Genomic DNA, 9,011 nt, shown 5'->3' on the forward strand with positions numbered 1-9,011 from the left:
GATCGGGGATATAAATTGTTCCATGAACAATTTATATATAATTATGAAGGTAAAGTCAGTCAGTTAGCTAACGTTAGCAGATAGCTAATACGAGATAAGATACAACAGCTAATAATGCACTTCAATAAAGCAGTGTAACGAAATTATCCTGTACTTCATGTAATAAAAGTATCCTGTATCTGAATGTATCCTGTCTGTAATTTAATTTCTAATTATTACCTGCATGTTCTGTTCTTATAGTCTCCAATGTAGTAGATGGTAGTGTCGTTGTGAGAGCACGATGCTACCGATCTCTAAGAAAGAATGAGGAGGCTCACAAACTGGAGGTATAGTAACGTTAATACATTGAATCTGTCAGGGGGCAAAATGAAACAAGAGCGCCGAAATAACTCCAAAATAACTCTGGTTTGTATTAGTCTTTTGAAGAGGATACATTGGTCAAATGGCTATGGGTTGTCTTCAAAAAACGTAGCTAGAGTATGCATCAATAATCGACAAAAACAAACGCTACCTACCCTGTGTTTAGTCCTAAACGCCTCTTCCTGGCAACAGTGACTAACCTGAGCAATTCCTCCAATGTTATTAACAAACAAATGCACCTTCCTGTGTGTACTAAATCAGCGTTTCTCAAACTATGACCAGCGGACCGGCACCGTGAGGAGGAGACTGCTGGAGCCGTGGAGTCAAGTCATGCCCGGTGCTTCCGTCACTCAGTCGTCTGATAATTTGGTGCGCAATTGATCAAGGAATCACGGACCGACAGGAAAATAATAAAAATAAAACAATCGTTTCTGCAATCAGGAGGAAATACTTGCTAATTTGGGGTCATCAAACATAGAAACACACAATTAAGTGGTAGTGGTATGAGCGTTCAATTAATGCATGCGTGTGCACCTCTGCATGAGACACCGGAACCACTCGAGCAAAGCTCAGCTTAAACCCAGAGCTCTTATTTCTTTTCCCCGAAGTTCTAGTTGTTGTTTCATGAGTTCAGGTTCATTAACTTCATTGTGGACTCAGCACCATCATGTTAATGTTTTAGATGACCATACAACCTGCTGAGCCAGCTAGACTGCTGGGGTATGGCTGTTCCTGTGCTGCTGGTAGAGGATTCTGCAATCACATTGTTGCACTCCTCTACCAGACAGCACACTACAGCACCATGGGGACAGCCACCATTCCCTTACCTGTGGCTTGCACCAGCAAACCACAAGCCTGGCACAAGCCGCGTACTCAGGTAAACATAACTTAGCAGCATACTATAATGGAATAAACAGACAAAAAAAGACCTCAATAAAAATAACATTTAGAGCCCTCTATAAGTAAACTTTTGCATAAGCAACATTTATTATTGTAAAGGGGATTCACCCAGAACCTGTTGGTAATTAAAAAGCCAAAAGCTTCAGGAGTGAAATCTACCTTGTATATGCCATATAAAGGTAAGTGTCAAAGTTTCAACAAGAAATATGTTTTATTTTAAAGAAATACATATCATAGAAATACAAAAACATAAACCAATACAATACAACACCCAAAACGCAATGAATTAACTGTAAATGAATAATTTGCTATAATAAACGACATTATTTAATCTTTGTAGGGCCCTTTCCGGTGGAGAATGTCCAGACCCTCCACTATGGGCTACAGTAGGAGAGCCCAGAGCCGCTCATTTGCCAAGCATTGTCTGGTTTGGCCACAATGTCCCTGGTGGACAGCCAATTTGGGCCAGTCCCCTTCGGGTCCCCACTGTCATACCAATGCCCTCCAACAAAGTCAGCAAGCCGGGAGATCTGGCACCGAGAGGGTCCAATCTTCCCCGATCTTCCTCTGGCAGGGTACCAGTTTCCCCAGAGGCTTGCGGTTGTCCCCATGCTGCACCACCAGCTTCACCTCGAGTGCCTGCTGATGACCCCTGGCCTCTCTGCTCTTTTAGAAAGGGACACCAGAGAGCAGAGCAGGAGCCAGCTGTGGACTGCTGCTCGGGAGAGCACACTTTTAACTCAGTCCAGATCAAGAACAATTACTGTAGTGTGCAATGACAAAGTTATGAGTGCTGCATGACAAATAACCTGTTCAATTACACAATAATCTGTTCAATCTTTGTTTCAGCAAAATGTGCTGTATATGAAATATGAATGTATGAAATAAGCCATCTAGTTTTAGTTTAACACACACAGACACACTAACAAACCATTTACTGTCTAAACCTAGCTAACATTTCTAGCTATGTTTTTGACTTGTTACCAGGGCTATTGGCTTTGTGCACTAGATAGAGACAAACTCTACGCTGTCAAAAAGCACCTTAAAATGAGTAAAACTGTACGCAGGCACCGAAAGTCCTGCCCTCCTTATTTTGTGCAGTCCATGTAGGCTGGCGTTTTTAGGAAAACGGTGGAAGCTGAAATCACGTTTATATAGACTTGACACCGACAGAGTGGGACACAGCAGTGCTCCTTAAAGCCGCCCACGGTTTCAAGCTTAAACACTCGCATAGATTGCATTTCTTACGTTTTGGTACAACTGAAGCAATTACCTTCAAGTGCTTTTTAGCATCGGTGATAACGAACCAGAGACGCGTTCGTCCGACATAAGAGAAACATGGAGGTTCGTTGCCTTGTTACCTAGCTTTGTGCACTAGATAGAGACAAACTCTCCGCTGTCAAAAAGCACCTTAAAGGAGAATTCCGGTGTGAAATTTACCTTAGCTGCACTGAAAGATGTTGCCGAGTACTTACATGTGTCCAATAGGCACCTTCGGTCACCCCCTAGTATTCTGAATTGCGCCGATTTTCGCCGAACTTGCATAAGGTTTTCAGCTAGCTGTGGGGGCATGGCGTAACCTATGCAGCTAAATCGCTATTTTTACACCATTAAAAATGTTCCAAGTAACTCCACACTGCATTGGTAGACTTCTGAGGGTCCTGACATTTAAAACGAGATACTGAGAACTTTGGAAGTGCACAGGAAGTGTATTAAAAAAGACTGTTTATACAAGCAGTACCTTCAGAGAATCTCTCCGCTGGCCGCCATCTTGTAATGAAGTCGCGATCAGTCGACTGCTGAGCACGAACAAACAGGAAGGACAGGGGAACAGATTGCAAAAGTAATTACAAAATTACTAATTACAAAAGTAAATAGGAAATATATAGTTACTGTCTACATGAGCATAATGAGTACACGGTATCAACGAAGCTCAAAAGGTTTTACATCAGTGATGGGAATCTTGCGTAATGTTGTTGACAGAAGACGTGCTGCACACTTGAAGGAAACAGCTGATCAGTTACGTGATTATTTACATTACTTGTGGACTGGACTTGGAAGTTTGCAAATCTTTAGAAGATGGCAGAATACGAAGAAGACACAGAGTTATACGAGGAATTTGAAATCTTCAGATCTGCAAAATATAAATGACTATTACGCTATTCAAAATTTCCGGATACTATCCCCCACTCACCTCGGCGGACACCGAGTCACGTTCGGCCAGGTTAGGTTACAGCGTTCGGTCCCCCACGCATGCATCTATTCCATTTATCAAAATACACACTGAAACAACGCCCACCCCTCCCTCCCAAACTACATTTCTTTCTATTTCTGATTTCTGGGCTAGGAAAAGTAACGTCAGCATAAACTGCTCTCCGGAATACAAAGCTAAGTGGCTTGTTAGCAAGCAAAGTTTGGTCATGTAGGCTAACGTTACACGATTCCAAAACGGTGTGCTTTACATGCAAATAGTCAAACAATTTCATACATACCTCCGGAGCAATTACCGTCGCTTTCGGGATGGCATTTTTCTTCAGATGTACCCGTCTTGGGGGTTTGATCCTCTTGTAGGGATAGCAAACTCGTCTGCATCAAAATGTCGACTACATACACGGTAATCCTCTGTTTTAGAATATTGACAGGTGTCTCGACATCGAGTTGCAAAACAACAAGCCACTGTTTCAAAGTGGGCTCCTGGAAAGGTAGCCTGTGAAACGTTTCTGGATTGTAGCTCCTCATCCTCTTGCCACAACCTGGTATTGCACATACGCGAACGTTCCTTCCTGCTCTTCGCCTCGTCTTCCTCCGTAATGTCAGTATACCTGTAGCCTGCACACATGCCGGCCGGTCACTCCTCCTCACGTGTGCAGTAATAGTCATTTATATTTTGCAGATCCGATGATTTCAAATTCCTCGTATAACTCTGTGTCTTCTTCGTATTCTGCCATCTTCTCAAGATTTGCAAACTTCCAAGTCCAGTCCACAAGTAATGTAAATAATCACGTAACTGATCAGCTGTTTCCTTCACGTGTGCAGCACGTCTTCTGTCAACAACATTACGCGAGATTCCCATCACTGATGTAAAACCTTTTGAGCTTCGTTGATACCGTGTACTCATTATGCTCATGTAGACAGTAACTATATATTTCCTATTTACTTTTGTAATTAGTAATTTTGTAATTACTTTTGCAATCTGTTCCCCTGTCCTTCCTGTTTGTTCGTGCTCAGCAGTCGACTGATCGCGACTTCATTACAAGATGGCGGCCAGCGGAGAGATTCTCTGAAGGTACTGCTTGTATAAACAGTCTTTTTTAATAAACTTCCTGTGCACTTCCAAAGTTCTCAGTATCTCGTTTTAAATGTCAGGACCCTCAGAAGTCTACCAATGCAGTGTGGAGTTACTTGGAACATTTTTAATGGTGTAAAAATAGCGATTTAGCTGCATAGGTTACGCCATGCCCCCACAGCTAGCTGAAAACCTTATGCAAGTTCGGCGAAAATCGGCGCAATTCGGAATACTAGGGGGTGACCGAAGGTGCCTATTGGACACATGTAAGTACTCGGCAACATCTTTCAGTGCAGCTAAGGTCAATTTCACACCGGAATTCTCCTTTAAGATGAGTGCTTTAGTAGTAAAACTGTACGCAGGCACCGAAAGTCCTGCCCTCCTTATTTTGTGCAGCCCATGTAGGCTGGCGTTTTTAGGAAAATGGTGGAAGCTGAAATCACGTTTATATAGACTTAACACCGACAGAGTGGGACACAGCAGTGCTCCTTAAAGGAGAATTCCGGTGTGATATTGACCTAAAGTGTGTTGAAACATGATACCGAGTGTGAACGTATGTCTCATAGCCCATCTCGGCTTGTCCCATGCACTCCAAAATTTGGCGCTAGTTAGCCGATGCTACCAACAGCTTTTTCAATGGTGGTGCTTCGGCATCGGGCTAGCCATGCAAATAAATCACTGTTTTACACCATTTACGAGGCTAATGAATCTCCACACTTCATTGGTAGACTACCGAAGGCCCTGACATTTAAAACGAGACATTGAGAACTTTGAAAAAGCACTGGTAGTTTACTTACAAGACGATTTATACAGACAGTATCTTCACGAAGTTTAGCGTTTGCAGCCATCTTGAATTTAGTCACGATAAGTCGAGCGACGAGTAAGAATGAACAGGTATGATAAGGGATCAGATTCCAAAAATAATTCCGTGGAAATGCATGGATTCCAGTTGCTGCTACTGGAAGAAACTGGAATCCATGCATTTCCACTGAATTATTTTTGCTGCTATCTTGCCATCTTGCAAGGAGTGAGTTGTCCAAAATCTTTCTTTTTAGTAAACTATGTGTACACGAACAATGTTCTTAATGCTCGAGTTCATATGTAGAGACACTGATGATGCTTCGATCAAAGTTTCAAGTTATGTAGAGCCTTCTTAGTGTTTGAAAAATAGCGATTTTGACGTGACCATGTAGCCTACTAAACTAAAGTTTGACTCGGGTACGTTCGTAGCCTATTTCAAGTGACAAAATCTATGACTAAAGTTTAGCTGACGATATAACATCCACTGTGACTTCGTTCGTGACACTCCTGTTAATAGGCTAAACTAGAAAGAGCTGAAATAACTCACACCAACCTTATTTGTGCCTTTTATTCACATTTGCTCAAAGATTTCAAAAGTATAAGCCCTTTTCGCTCCCTAAGTTGATGTGATCTGCTTCGGGGGCGGGGAGGTAGTAATTGAAACACCATGCCTGGGTAACGTAATCGCTCTCAGGGACGCCCTCTGTTCGCTGGTTGGTTCGGCTGCCCAACCTCCTAAGTAAACGAGCGCGAATCAACCTATTCCAGACGGAGTACTGTAGGGAAAAGAAATCAACCGGAAGTACGTAGGCAGGCCAGGCTAGCTTAGCCCAGTGTCACACACGTAATTATGGGACGTGTTTAGGGCTGGGATAAACGATTATTTTTTAAACGATTAATCTAGCGATTATTTTTTTGATGCATCGATTAATCTAACGATTCATTTTTATAGTCCGATTCGATTTCGATTCGATTCGATTATCGATTATCTCCTCATTAATTGAGTAATAGCAACTTATACATGTTTATTTACATATCTGAATGAATTAAACATGAATTCTTTAACATTGCAATATAGGTTTATTGCTCTTAAGATTCCAAAATAAAAGACTATACAAGTGCAAAGTAATGCATTCTTAGTCAGAGGTAGCATTCAATAAAGTTCAGTAGTGTAGGTCTAATTGAGTGCCTGTCACTTTAAGACGTTGTGAGGGAATCCTTGCAATTAACATTAACACAGTTAAAAGGCTGCTGATGTGTGGATGCAATTCATAACGTAATAAGTTCAAATAATGGTTCATACATCTCCTTGGGACAAGCACGTTTGAGTCTTGGAAAACACCTTTCCATTTACATCGGGATTTTGCAAACATTCAGAGTCAATAGACATCTGAAGTTCGCCTACAAAAAAGCAGCCATCTTTGACATCCGGTATCTGGCGATTTTTCCTATGGGAAAATAACATGGGGATTTTGAATTATCGCACCTGTTAAACTCTAGCGGGGAAGAAAAAGTCTGAAATGCAGACGTTTTCCTGAACACACTTTTGTCCTCTGCCTTCGAGTGGATACTGTGATCTCCGGTACGTGAAGGCGGGACACTTAGATATTTGCTACCCCAGAGCTAACCTGCAAAGCAACTTGCCATAGGTAGTTAGCTTCAATTAACAACTGGATCTCCTTATATGGGCAAAGATGGCCGTTTTGGTTCTTTTTTGTAGGCGAACTTCAGAGGTCTATAAAATGAGCCCTGCATGAGTAATGAAATACAAGCAGCTGTAAGTAAGCATGCTAAACTTGACATACAAACAGTATTCTAACTTTGAGATACTGCTTGATTGCATACTGTAACTTAACTTAGTTTAGTCTCCTCAATGTACTATGTTGTGATAAGAAATTAGCAGAGTTTACTTTAACTTTAATGCAGCAGTTTTGAACAAATTTGCGCAGCATGGTCACGATGCTAAACGGATTTAATAGCAATTTAGCCAGCTGTGTTCTATGCAGTGCTTCTATGTGGCAACAACAATCCTTCAACAATCGTGAATAATTTGTTAAATCACATGCAGAGGAGGAGCAGCGGGCTCGTTACTAGAGAGAGCGGGCGGGGCGAGGAAAGGCTGTGTGAGTAAAAAGTGCAGCTCAATGAAATTATTTGATCTTATCTTTAATTTAAATAGTAGCACTACAACATAGAACATCAATGTGTGGTGGCCGGTTTTGATTTTGTGGTGCCCAGCCACAGATTAGTCAACGTATGGAAAACACTGAAGGTGTAAAATTAAAAATATTAAGCACACGTTATGCTTGACGAATCGACGCGCATATTTTGCGTCGACGTATTTTTTGCGTCGACGTCATCGATTACGTCGACGCGTTGTCCCAGCCCTAGACGTGTTACAACCGATACAGGGGGGGGGAATGCCTCTGCACTAAATTGGATAGACCTAACCAATCAGAGCAACAAAATAACTTACCATGAGGTGAAGGAAGAAAACACATGAACCATCCTTCTTCTCCACAAATGCCTTCACATTATTTTCTGGTCTTTTGTAAAAGTAAGTGCCGTCAATAACTCCTAGTCTACAACACTCATTAGCAAAATCTAAGAGATACGTAGCAGGGTAGGCCATTAAAAAACCCTATGAAAAATAAAAACCGTTTTGATATGCTACAAACATGTTAAACAGCTGGGAAAGGCTGTCGCAAATCCCTAGAACAGATGGTCAGAGATTTCAAACGAACGTGTCGCAATGCAACAGCGCTGTTTTCCCTTGATGAAAGTGAAACCACGAGTTTTCCCACATCTCAACTTTGGCCAAAGTTTTCAGAAATAATTGTTTTCAGTGATAAAACCTCATTAAATAATATGCATTTTCCATATGGGGTCTTAAAAGCCATGTATCCTTCTAGCCACAGCGTTTTTGTTTCAAACATAAGCCTAATCTAAGCGTGCTCAGATAACGTGATAGACCAGGCGTTGTTGCTCACCTGTCCATCATCGTAAAGCTCGATTTGAATGGTCCGTCCGATCTAGGGCGAGAATACTTGCTCCACAATGGAGCAATGCCAGACCGAACTTCCCGACCTCAAATGTTGTGGGCGGGACTACATCAAAGTTTTGTAATCCATAAATATGCTACCATGATGACCATTTTGTGTCGTCAAATTAGGACCAACAAATTAAACAATAGAAGTCTAACTCTGGCGACGTGTTTCATATTATTAACCCCCAAAACGGAATAAAGTGTTAGTGAGGACATGCCAGTTTGTTGTACATCAGTTAGGTTTTGGTATGTGAGGCAAAGATGAACCTACTTTGTTGTTTTGAGGCTTGCATATGCCCATGTTAAATTGTGATAGCACCAGTTTATGACGTAAACTGCTACATCTCGGCTCTGGCATTGCCTAAACTCATCATGTGGGAAATCAGATTATCTGTCAATATTGGGCTTTGAAAATAAGGGATATTTGCTCAGTAATAGTAGCCTATGCTCCGCCAATGGGACTCACTCATTTTCACACATTCATCAGCTAACTAGTTGACATGTACAGTACTGCATAGTGATACAAAATATGACCGCCGCTCAGTCCTGCACATTCTCTCTGCAAAAATAAATCATGCTTGTCAATTTCTCTCCATCTCCTACTCCATCCCTTACTCT

The sequence above is a fragment of the Alosa pseudoharengus genome, unplaced genomic scaffold (genome assembly GCF_046254945.1).
Source record: "Alosa pseudoharengus isolate Yale_2024_CS ecotype anadromous, Long Island Sound unplaced genomic scaffold, YU_APseudo_1.1 YU_APseudo_1.1_scf_34, whole genome shotgun sequence".
NCBI lineage: Eukaryota > Metazoa > Chordata > Actinopteri > Clupeiformes > Clupeidae > Alosa > Alosa pseudoharengus.